Source organism: Nerophis lumbriciformis, linkage group LG10, assembly GCF_033978685.3.
Source record: "Nerophis lumbriciformis linkage group LG10, RoL_Nlum_v2.1, whole genome shotgun sequence".
Classification (NCBI taxonomy): domain Eukaryota; kingdom Metazoa; phylum Chordata; class Actinopteri; order Syngnathiformes; family Syngnathidae; genus Nerophis; species Nerophis lumbriciformis.
Window position 1 is genome coordinate 33,729,627 of NC_084557.2, and position 12,703 is coordinate 33,742,329.

A 12,703-nucleotide genomic window follows, 5' to 3' on the forward strand; every position below is an offset into this window, starting at 1 on the left:
CTTTATTCTTGCACGCTGGCCAGGACACACACTGCTGCCTCTGGACACCACAGTCTAACCCATTTAACACATCCATACAAAGGCAAAGGGACCCCTATGTATACATGATCCGGTCACATAGAACAGTGTAGAACCACATCAGCACCTGTTTAGCAGGGTTCAGTCCACTAAAATGCAAATGTTTTTTGTTTGAATAAAAGGCTAGAATGTATACATAATGGTTTTTAGTTTTTAGTAAATAACCATGGATTTAGTGCAAAAACATGTCTTGAAGTAGCAGGCAGGTAGATCATTAATGGATTATGTAACAAGAAGAAAATACGTGTCTTACGTCAGCTTTGTGGATGTAATTTTCATGGTAATCATCAGTCATTGTGCTTTTGGCTACATTATATTAATATTATGTTAGCATACTTGGCTAAATTAATTTCTGTATGAAATTTATCATTACCTGTAATGCACATATTGTACTGAGCAGCCAGAACAGCAATATATAGACAATAAGTTACATTTCAGGTTCGATTGTAGCTCAAGAGTACTCACGTTAGGCCAATTTAATGAAATAGGTCAAACATTTAATGTAGGCAATTCCATCACACCAGTCAACATTTTTACATTTATAAATAAGAGACATTTACAGGAAAATCGCAAGACAAATTCTCCGAAATACCTGAAAGCCCACTGCACCATTGTCCTCGCAGATTTCTGAGGCTGAAACGTGGGAACCGTCACCTTTGACACCTGCAGTACCAAAGGTTGTGTGTTTTTTTCAATGAACGTTAAAATACAGGAAATGTGTGGGAAATTACTTAAACGGGAGGGCGACGGGGACAAAGGGTTGAATACAGTAATGTTATGGGGAAAAAGGCAGGGTTGACAGATATGGATTCCGTGCACGTGCACGTGCACACGCGCAACATACCATAGAACAGTGATTTTCAACCGCCACTAGTGTGCCCTGAGATAGTGTCTGGTGTGCCGTGGGAAATTATGCCACTTCATCTAATTGGTCCAAAAAATATTTTTTGCAAATCAATAATCATAATAATGTGCCGCTGTCTAGTGCCTGCGCTGTGTAGAGCTTGGCAATCCCAATATGCAGAGCACAGCGGGAGACAGGTAAAAAGGTATGTAACGCTTAAACCAAAAATTAATACAAAAGGCAAGTCCCGCTAGGAAAAGGCACTGAAGCATAGGGATGGCTATATAAAACAGAAGTAAAACTGAACTGGCTACAAAGTCAACAAAAACAGAATGCTGGACGACAGCAAAAACTTGCAGCGTGTGGAGCAAAGACGGCATCCACAAAGCACATCCGTACATGACATGACAATCAACAATGTCCCCACAAAGAAGGATAGCGTACGCACAACTTCAATAGTCTTGATTGCGAAAACAAAGCAGGTGCGGGCAATAGCACTCAAAGGAAGGCGTGAAGCTGCTACAGGAGAACACCAACAACAGGAAGGGCAACCAAAATAACAGCGCAAGACAGGAACTAAAGCACTACACACAGGAAACAACAACAAACTCAAAATAAGGCACGACAACCTGGTGGAGTTTCATTTTTTAACCTTTTCTGCTGGTGGTGTGCCTCTGTATTTTTTTTATGGAAAAAATGTGCCTTGGCTCAAAAAAGGTTGAAAAACACTGCCATAGAATGTAATAGAATAACTAAAATGCGGTCACTCCTTCCAAATTCTTAATTATAACTCTTAATGATAACAATCTAAATCAAATACCAAGACCTAAAGTAGTCTAAACGTTACATTCACAGCACACTCCCTAACTTAATGCGTAATACAGACGTGTCATTTCTTTAATGGGATTGCTCCCCTTAATAAGTCATGACAACCGCCACCTTTCACAAAATAACCAATGAGCATGACTTAAAATAATCCACGAAGTCAGATAAAAAAAATGTTTTATAATACTTTACAAAGGTGAATATTGATTAATGACATCAGGAAAATGAGATGCAATTGAACGTTTTGCTTCTACCTGTCATCCTTTTTTCAGCTTCCTTCCTTCCACTCTCATCTCTTCCCGCTTGCATTGCCTCCTCCTTCCTCTTCTTGTCTGCCCAGCTGAATAACCACTAAAGGTAAATTAGATCATAATGAACCTGCACCCTCCATACAAAACCTGATTTGACACGCAGCCCTCTGCCTAATGAGCTGAAAAACTCCTCTGTGTGTGTGTATCTGTGTGTATGCGTGTGTGTGAAATGTCTGTATTTTGCTCCTTTCGTCACAGCTCTGTGTGGTATCTTCTAACACACACATGCAAACACACACACACACATTCCAGGAACCATATACGTATAGACACTATGCAGTCAATGTGTAAATGCAAAGTCCTGTAAAGACATGGTCAATTTGTCTTGCATATTTTTTCAATCTAAAATTGACAAAAAAAATGTTTTTGCAACACACATTTCATTTACCCTAAGTTGGTACTAATGTATTAATACGTGATAACAAAGCATAACATGTTATGTTGTGTGTTTTTTTTATTTTTAGCATACAGATACAGCTTAACGATGTAACTTTGTGTTGCTATTGTATAACACTAGATTCCATTCTCAACGTCCTTAAAATTGTGCCCTAAAAATGACAGTTAATATATAAACATAAATTGTTAATGGAATTAGAACAGGCAAGCAGTGTTGATAATATGAAAAAAAACAAAAAAAAACACCCAGACAGCGCAGGCTGACGAACAGGCTACAGGCTAAACCATGGGTCGGGAACCTTTTTGGCTGAGAGAGCCATTAAAGCCAAATATTTCAAAATGTATTTCCGTGAGAGCCATATAATATTTTTTAACACTGAATACAACTAAATGCGTGCATTTTAAGTAAGACCGACACTTTTAGAGTATAATAAGTCTCTTATTCTTTTTAATAACATTGTTATTCTAAAGTTAACCTACAAATCGCGTTTCCATATGAGTTGGGAAATTGTGTTAGATGTAAATATAAACGGAATACAATGATTTGGAAATCCTTTTCAACCCATATTCAGTTGAATATGCTACAAAGACAACATATTTGATGTTCAAACTGATAAGCATTTTTTTTTTGCAAATAACCATTAACTTTAGAATTTGATGCCAGCAACAAGTGACAAAGAAGTTGGGAAAGGTGGCAATAAATATTGCTAAAGTTGAGGAATGCTCATCAAACACTTATTTGGAACATCCCACAGGTGAACAGGCAAATTGGGAACAGGTGGGTGCCATGATTGGGTATAAAAGTAGATTCCATGAAATGCTCAGTCATTCAGAAATAAGGATGGGGGGAGGGTCACTACTTTGTCAACAAATGCGTGAGCAAAATTGTGGAACAGTTTAAGAAAAACCTTTCTCAACCAGCTATTGCAAGGAATTTAGGGATTTCACCATCTACGGTCCGTAATATCATCAAAGGGTTCAGAGAATGTGGAGAAATCACTGCACGTAAGCAGCTAAGCCCATGATCTTCGATCCCCCAGGCTGTACTGCATCAACAAGCGACATCTGTGTGTAAAGGATATCACCACATGGGCTCAGGAACACTTCAGAAACCCACTGTCAGTAACTACAGTTGGTCGCTACATCTGTAAGTGCAAGTTAAAACTCTCCTATGCAAGGCGAAAACCGTTTATCAACAACACCCAGAAACACCGTCGGCTTCGCTGGGCCCGAGCTCATCTAAGATGGACTGATACAAAGTGGAAAAGTGTTCTGTGGTCTGACGAGTCCACATTTCAAATTGTTTTTGGAAACTGTGGACGTCGTGTCCTCTGGACCAAAGAGGAAAAGAACCATCCGGATTGTTATAGGCGCAAAGTTGAAAAGCCAGCATCTGTGATGGTATGGGGGTGTATTAGTGCCCAAGACATGGGTAACTTACACATCTGTGAAGGCGGCATAATACCACAATAAAAAAATTTTTATTAAATGTGCTTTTTTGTGTGCTACAGTTTGTATGTGTAAAGTTAAAGTTAAGTTAAAGTACGAATGATTGTCACACACACACTAGGTGTGGTGGAATGTGTCCTCTGCATTTGACCCATCCCCTTGCTAACCCCCTGGGAGGTGAGGGGAGCAGTGGGCAGCAGCGGCGCCGCGCCCGGGAATCATTTTTGGTGATTTAACCCCCAATTCCAACCCTTGATGCTGAGTGCCAAGCAGGGAAGAATGCTGGTATGAGCTTTTAAACATAACCCGTTAACTTCTGCCAATCAAATGGTGAAGAAGATACTCTTTAGGGTTCATATGTTTGTAAATCTGACTGTGATGAAGTCAGTGCCTCACCAGCTATATGAACCTCACTGCACGTCACTGATGCAGATGGGAGTAGGGTTTGGGGGAGAATCAAGTTGTGTGTCAAAAATAGACAATTTTTTGGTTATCTCATTTACTTTATGGTCTGGGAACATATAGTGAGGATCTGCTGTATATTTATGTTTATATCTGAAGTTGTTTAAATTAGCGGACAAACATTTATTTTTGGGTTTTTTTTTTACCTTTTATTGCTCCAAAAACAATAAGGCACCAGTTGAAAGGACAAATGTTTGTGTCTCCATTATACGAGCCTTTAGGGTCCTTAAACACTGTGATTTTTCACATTTCTCCTAATATTGCTATCACAGGCAATGTTTTCTCCTTTACTGTGTCTTCTCCCCCCCATCATTGATAATGAACAGCCTGTCTTGCTCCTCTGTTGAGTGTGTGTGGTAGTGCGAGCGTGTGAATGATAAACTAACCCCTTTTCTGAATTATAGACTCCCAGGGATCACCCAGTAACCCCAGGAGCCAATTGTTACTGCCCCACTCACAGCCTCTATAAGCTGCACTTGACAGTCCTTTCCTTTGGAGCGTGTGTGTGGTGCGTGTGTGTTTCCTCTCAGGTAGAAGAACCCTGCAGATCACTCTACGCCCTCCAGTATGCCTCAGTGCCTCTTTTCTCTCTCTTTCTCAGGCTGAAAAGGATGTGGATGCCCAATTCCACAAATGTAACTTCTCACTGATTTTTCCTGGGAAATGAGCAGCACGGTCAAGAAAAATACTTTTCGTGGGCCTGAAAAGTGCTTATTTGTGTCCATCCATGTGATATGTGAGTTTTTGTTTTTTAAATCGATTTACAAAACAAAAAAACCTTCAAGGTAAAAAAAAAAAAAAAGCAAATTATGACGAAAATACCAGTTACTTCATTTTGTTGCTCTAAATATGTATTGGACCACTTAAATATTGTCACATTGAAATTGCACAATCCTTACGCCAGCAATGGTGAAAAGATATTGTTTTACACCCGACAACACATTATGCTGCCTATTATTTTTGTCCAATTCAGAAACAGTTTCTCCTTCAAAAACCTCCCATGACCTTTAACCTAAAGTTAATTAGACATTTCATTAGGCTTGAATGAGTTAATTGATTAACGAGGAACCACAGTGGCTTCATCTGTAAACAGCCTCTCATTTGCTTTCAGTGCCTTCTTCTCTCATTCCTCTTCCATTGTCGCCCAAACACATTAAGCCCTGAGCTCACAGGAAGACATTTCAGAAAGGACTTGTTTAGAATTCCTCTGGTGGTTTTAATTAAACTCCAAAACTAAACACTCCTCTCGCTCTCTCTGCCTCACTTTTTCTTTTGGTCTTACTCCACTTTTGCTGGTTTTTTTTTTTTTTTTTCCCGGATCATCTCTGATCCCTTCATCTTCTCGCCAGAGTGGCTGAAGGAATGCCCCAATCCCGTCTTGTGGGTCCTTGTGGCTTGACAGCTCTTACAATAAGAGCCACTGAACGCAATGAGAGAGAAAGATGGCGCTCACTATGAAAGGTATTCCCCCTTCTGTTCTGTCATTTTCATATTATTGAACAACGAGAGAAGAGAGAGAGAGAGAGAGAGAGAGAGAGAGAGAGAGAGAGAGAGAGAGAGAGAGAGAGAGAGAGAGAGAGACAGGCAGATGGTATATACTGTATTGAGCTTGGTATGGCTTCCATAGTTGCCTTTATCAAACTACATTAAGGTATGAATACAACCAAATTTAAGCATGTTATAGTTTTTTTTAATAATATAGCATAAAATATATATGCATATATGGGCCATTATAATTTTAAATGTGCTCTATAAATAAAGTTGATTTGATTAATAATAATAATACACATATTAAACTACTCAAAATGTGTATTAGCCCAACTCAGGCAACAGTTCTTTTGTACAAGGCTCCTATGGCAAAAATGAATAATTTAAGTAACAGTACTGAAAGTACCAGGAGTGAGTTCTTAACATAGAATTACCAAATACTTAAAACCACATAACAACATGTTAATAGTTGGTTGACACTATAACACATTACAGTCATTCAACAACAAAAAAAAGTATTTTAAAAATGTACTAAAATTCGAGGAAAAACATTTTAGAAACAGGACCGTGCTAAAATTTTACTTGGCAACAACTCATAGTTGCATACTTGCCAACCTTGAGACCTCCAATTTCGGGAGGTGGTGGGTGGGGGTGGGGAGGGGGGGCGTGGTTAAGAGGGGAGGAGTATATTTACAGCTAGAGGTCACCAAGTCAAGTATTTCATATATATATATATATATATATATATATATATATATATATATATATATATATATATATATATATATTTATCCCCGCGACCCCGAAGGGAATAAGCGGTAGAAAATGGATGGATGGATATATATATATATATATATATATATATATATATATATATATATATATATATATATATTTATTTTTATTTTTTTATATATATATATATATATATATATTTTTTTTTTATTTTATTTTTTTTTTTTTATATATATATATAAGAAATACTTGACTTTCAGTGAATTCTAGCTATAAATATATATTTATTTTATATATATATATATATATATAAAAGAAATACTTGAATTTCAGTGTTCATTTATTTACACATATACACACACATAACACTCATCTACTCATTGTTGAGTTCAGGGTTGAATTGTCCATCCTTGTTCTATTCTCTGTCACTATTTTTCTAACCATGCTGAACACCCTCTCTGATGATGCATTGCTGTGTGACACGCACAAAAGTGCTTTCATCAAATGCACTAGATGGCAGTATTGTCCTGTTTAAGAGTGTCACAACATTGCTGTTTACGACAGACAAACTGCTTTACGGTAGACGAAAACGTGACTGCTGTTGTTGTGTGTTGTTACCGCGCTGGGAGGACGTTAATGAAACTGCCTAACAATAAATCCACATAAGAAACCAAGAACTCGCCCTCGATCATTCTACACTTATAACGTGATTGGGCAGGCACGTTGTTTATATTGTGGGAAAGCGGACTCAGGTCCGCATGGAGCTGGAGGGGGCGTGGCCTCCAGCTCCGCCTGAATTTCGGGAGATTTTCAGGAGAAAATTTGTCCCAGGAGGTTTTCGGGAGAGGCGCTGAATTTCGGGAGTCTCCCGGAACATCCGGGAGAGTTGGCAAGTATGCATAGTTGAAATATCAAATTTACAGACTAATATATGAGTGTTGTTCCCATGGTCATCAGATAATCTCAATGATGCATGTGGACCACGTGACTTGTGGGATATTGAGAGGGGTAATTTTTTAGGGTAACAGCACTGAGTGGCGGGCTGTGTGTTTCCCACCTAGGCCTTCAGTGATGTCCTGCTTAATCTGACTTTATTAACTACCCGTCAAAATACCATAATTTATGTCACCACATGACCACGGCTGGAGAAATACTATACAGAAACACACTTGTGCACGACTGGACATTGAACCACCTCAACAGTGTACAAACCCCGTTTCCATATGAGTTGGGAAATTGTGTTAGATGTAAATATAAACGGAATACAATGATTTGCAAATAATTTTCAACCCATATTCAGTTGAATATGCTACAAAGACAAGATATTTGATGTTTAAACTCATAAACTTTATTTTTTTTTGCAAATAATCATTAACTTAGAATTTCATGGCTGCAACACGTGCCAAAGTAGTTGGGAAAGGGCATGTTCACCACTGTGTTACATGGCCTTTCCTTTTAACAATACTCAGTAAACGTTTGGGAACTGAGGAGACACATTTTTTAAGCTTCTCAGGTGGAATTCTTTCCCATTCTTGCTTGATGTACAGCTTAAGTTGTTCAACAGTCCGGGGTCTCCGTTGTGGTATTTTAGGCTTCATAATGCGCCACACATTTTCAATGGGAGACAGGTCTGGACTACAGGCAGGCCAGTCTAGTACCCGCACTCTTTTACTATGAAGCCACGTTGATGTAATACGTGGCTTGGCATTGTCTTGCTGAAATAAGCAGGGGCGTCCATGGTAACGTTGCTTGGATGGCAACATATGTTGCTCCAAAACCTGCATGTACCTTTCAGCATTAATGGCGCCTTCACAGATGTGTAAGTTACCCATGTCTTGGGCACTAATACACCCCCATACCATCACAGATGCTGGCTTTTCAACTTTGCGCCTATAACAATCCGGATGGTTCTTTTCCTCTTTGGTCCGGAGGACACAACGTCCACAGTTTCCAAAAACAATTTGAAATGTGGACTCGTCAGACCACAGAACACTTTTCCACTTTGCATCAGTCCATCTTAGATGGAAACGGGGTTTGTACAAAACAGGCTATATTTCGGCACATTTAAAAATCAATGAACCCGCATTAGCATTCAAAACATACCTTAGAACTTTTTCTTTATGAGTTAAAAAAGTGAGAACCGATGATTTCCTCTGTTGGCCGGGTATGACTCCGGTACCCCTTCCTGCTTTTCGCAAATTACAACTTGCGATTGGATTCTCACTTGGGAGTGACAAGTGAAAATCCAATCACAGTCACATTTAGTGTAAGGCTACCTAGATAGGCTACTGTCAACAACTCGTGATCTGATTAGCTATCGCAACTGTCTATCCGGAATTCATACAGCGCTGGCAACAAGCTAGCTGAATTCTGATTGGATAAAAGCTCTAACGTAGCAGCACTGGAGCCTAATAAGACACGAAGAGACTATACATACTTTATGAAAAGTAGATTAAAATGAAAATTATTAATCTATGATCATGATTTATGTTAGGACAGCAGAGAAGGCCTTGCTGGCCCTTACGGCACACCACTGGTTAAAATCCAAAGACACAACTAAAGTGTCAAATTTAACTTATTCGTTGTTGTTTTTTAAGAACAGGGATATTTCACAACTGTTTGTCTATGTCTTTACAGTGTATATATTTGAACAGTGTTCATGTTGTGTACAGGGTGTATCTATAAGCTGTGTGTAAACGAAATTTCCCATTTCTAAGAAGCTCAAGATCAGAGCCCGATGTCTCCTGGTTTTAGTACATCTTGTATTTCAGATTGTTTATACGGGTGAGGTGAAATAAGTGCTCAACTTCAGCCTAAACCCTTTCGGTCTGTAAAATTATCAATTTATGAATGTAAACCTGTTTGTTTATTTGGTTGACCACAGACCGAAGAAATAAACTAAACTAACTAACTTAAAGTATAGCGGGGACAGGCTCTAGCTCAGGGGTTCTTAACCTTTTTTGACTTCGGGGCCCAACTTTTCCACCACAGAGGGGCACAGAGCCTACTCAAACATTAACACTGTATTAGTAATCTTACTCTTGATTTTAATTGTATTCAATAATTACCGTATTTACCGAAAATGCATAATAAAGAAGGAAAAAAACATATAAGTCGCACTGGAGCCCGGCCAAACTATGAAAAAAACTGCGACTTATAGTCCGAAAAATGTTTTAACAGGATAAACCTTGTCAAATGATATGAAACCTGTGTTAATCGCAAAGATTATTATCAAGGCTTGGATCAGGCTGATTACCAAAATAAATACTACCGTATTTTCAGGACCGTAGGGCGCACCGTATTATAAGGCGCACTGCTGATGAATGGTCTATTTTTGATCATTTTTCATATATTAGGCGCACCAGATTATAGAGCTCATTAAAGGAGTCATATATTTATTTATTTTTTTCTGAATTGAAAACACTTCCTTGTGGTCTACATAACATGTAATGGTGGTTCTTTGGTCAAAATGTTGCATAGATGATGTTTTACAGATCATCTTCAAGCCGCTTTCTGACAGTCGCTTCCGGATGCGTCGTTTTGTGGGCGGTCTTATTTGCGTGGCTCACCTTCGGCACCTTTGTTGTAGCGGTGTAGCGTGCAAGGACGGGAGTGGAAGAAGTGTCAAAAGATGGAGCTAACTGTTCTAATGACATTCAGACTTTACTTAAATCAACGGAACAGCATCTCCTCTTCCAGAAACAACAACACCAAAAATGTGTCCCGTGAAAAAACGTCCGACTACAACTCTAATAACTGAAGTTCTTTGGGTGAATAATGTAAACTCACTATACCGGTATGTCTTAGCGCTTTCATGGCGAGTTTACTGACAGATATAAGTAAGAACTTTACACTACTTTATATTAGAAATGGCAACAGTGAAGGATGAATGTCACATAACAAGAAGATAGAGAAAAAGAAGAAGCTTATTGACTATGGCATTGTCGTGGACGCGCGCAATTTTTCAGGACTGGACAGATCCCAAATACATATCAGCAGGTACCAGAAGTTAAGAAAAGTTGCTTTTGCATAGTATTGTGGAACAAAACGCCAGGCAATATGTCTTACCTTATACACACACCATAACAATACTCATATGTTTAATGTGCCGACAATCCTTCAAGCGGTGCGGCTTCATAGCTTACCAAAGTCGTACTAAAACATTTTGATGGATTTTTGAGCGCCGTGTGTAATGTTCTATATTTTCAATGGAACATTTAAAATGTTGGTGTTGTTTAGTTGAGACATATTGCCATCATTGTGCAGCCTACACTTATCTCTTATGTTTGACTGCCATCTACCGGTCACACTTATCATTACACCATGTACCAAATAAAATAGCTTCGAGGTGGGTAAGCTCAACCAAACGTATTCCTTACATTAGGTTATAAGGCGCACTGTCGAGTTTTGAGGAAAAAAAAGTTTTTTAAGTGTGCCTTATAGTCCGGAAAATACGGTAATTAAATATAGACTACTGCAAATGGAGGCACTCATAAAAACTGATGAAAAAAAATGTTTATATACAATTACGCAATGCTAAAACTAATTTAATAATAAATAAAAATATATATGTTTATTTGATAAACTCTGTCAATAAAATTAAAGTACGAATGAAAAAACAGCATCACCACTTTAATCAACATTTTTAGTCCTAAGAAACTTATCCATGACTTTAGCCCCAGACTTCTTCTGGGTTTTTTTTTTAGACTGTCATGACTGCCACAAGTGGTGGAAATGTGTATTACAACTGGGTACCTATGGTTAAAAACACTTATCTAGCTTACCCACGACCGTAATAAGGATAAGCGTTGTAGAAAATGGATGGATAGATTATATTTCATGGTAAACCAAAATATAGGAAGCCGGGACAGGCAACAAATTATATTTTTACAGAGTTCAAAGTATTTTAAATTAATAATTTAAAGGGGTCTCAAACTCAATTTACCTGGGGGCTGCTGGAGGCAGAGTCTGGGTGGGGCTGGGCCACATCACGTATTCCATGTTATGTGTACAGGAGGAGGAGATATATGCACAATATATATAAATAATAAAATTAAGTGTGTAATAAATCAAAAATGTGTGTGTGTGTGTCTGTGAGTGCGACTATGTGTGTGAGTTAGGTGTTGTGTGTTACCTGAGTGTTGAGTAAGAGGCGTAAGTCCCGGAGGGGAAAAACAGGCTCGAAGGTCCGTGACACAGGCAGGTAGTCGGGGCAATAGCGAGGTGTCAGAGGTCTATGTCCAGGTGGGAGGTCGAGATCCAAGAGGCAGCCAGGGATGCAGAGGGAACACGGGAAGACGAGACACACAGCTCGTAACGTGGGAACGAAGGCAGGCTGCAGGGACGACAAGGAGGACACGAGACAATGAACACGACAGGAGAGCAAAGAGTGCGCATAGAGCTTGACTATTTGGCTTACTGTACGGGAACAGATGACTACGTTCTGGCGCAGGATAGCAGGTTATGCAGGCTTATGAAGGCAGGCCCTCTGATCAGCCACAGGTGCGCTGATTGCTGGTGATTGATTGCAGCCGCTTGCTGCCGCTGGACTGACACGCACCTGGCGCGCTCTTGGAAGTGCGCTCAGCGCAGCGCACACATTAATGCGCACTGACGTGTGCCCGGGCCGTGACATTCCACAAAGGAAACCTTTGTTGAAAAACTTCCAATCTTCTCAAATGTCTTTATATTTCATTTTTAACACAAAATAGGATAAAACAATTTAAAAAAACACATTAAGAATGAACAGGGAAACAAGTACATAAATGTTTGGGGCTGTGGAATATATTTTAATTCCACTTGGTGTCACTGTCGCGTTTAGCCAACGCACGTCTCGATGCACGAAAAAACTCAATTTCTGCAATGTGCTTCATTTCCGATTATTCGGATAGCAGCCTGGTAGCAGTCTCCTTAGTTTTTGCGCTTGATGTTTGTGACTTTTATGATGACATGAACACCGTGGCATTCGTAGCTGGTACAAAGTGCTGGTATAGCGAGTGCAAAAAGGCGACTGCTGTTATCCACCGTGCTGTTACTCGTAAAAGAAGCGGAAATAATACCGTGCGGTTGTTGTTGTAAACGTAGTAATAAAAGATAAATTGAATAAAGTAGAAAT